At 52.9% G+C, this 733-nt stretch overlaps 1 pseudogene; it reads left to right on the top strand.

Annotated features, from left to right (window-relative positions):
• The first annotated feature begins 645 nt into the window (after window positions 1-645).
• Window positions 646-733, top strand: part of LOC138393317 (small nucleolar RNA U13) — a 92-nt pseudogene continuing 4 nt past the window's right edge.

The following is a 733-nucleotide window of genomic DNA, read 5'->3' as shown; positions in this document are numbered from 1 at the left end:
GCTGTGAGCTAGGCTGACGCCATGGCACTCTAGCCAGGGCAACAGAATGAGAGACTCTGTCAGAAAGAAAAGAAGAGCGAGAGCGAGAGAGCGAGAGAAAGAAAGAAAGGAAGGGAGAGAAAGGAAAGAGAAGGAAGGGGGGGGAGAGAGAGAGAGAGAGAGAGAGAGAGAGGAGAAAACTATTAAAAAATTCGGGACCAGATCCATCGGTCGGTACTCAGAAGCGTGACGATCGGGTGTTCCCGAGCACGTGTGAGATGTGTCTTCTCCCTGATGCCGCGTTTCCTCCACACACACATCACCCATCTGCCGTGGAAAAAAAGCAACAAAAAGAGAGAAAGAGATTAAGAAGGGAAAATGGAAACAGGGCAAAAGAGGAAGAAAGAAAGAAATTTCGAAAAAAAGAGACCAAAGTCACAGCGAGAAGGAAGAATACTGAGCCCAGAGCGACACCTAGTGACCACACCGTCACAAGCACCCTAGGGCCCCAATTCGCCAGAGACATCTGGTGGACCCCAGGGCAACATGTGGTCGACCCGGGGCCATGGCGTCTGCAGCCGATTCCCAGGCGGGCACACGAGCCCGGGGAAACTCATTCTCAGCGCGGGGAGGAGGGGAGGGGAAATAATAGCAAAGTCACACCAGATCCCTTTCTAGTTCATAAACGTGTTGATTGCGTGTTCACGCGCACGTGTGAGAAGGGCCTCCTGGTGTGTCGGCACGTCACCCGCGT

The sequence above is a fragment of the Eulemur rufifrons genome, chromosome 10, assembly GCF_041146395.1.
Source record: "Eulemur rufifrons isolate Redbay chromosome 10, OSU_ERuf_1, whole genome shotgun sequence".
In the NCBI taxonomy this organism is placed as follows: Eukaryota; Metazoa; Chordata; class Mammalia; order Primates; family Lemuridae; genus Eulemur; species Eulemur rufifrons.
Note: the sequence above shows the minus strand (reverse complement) of the source record. Positions and strands in the feature narration are given on the sequence as shown.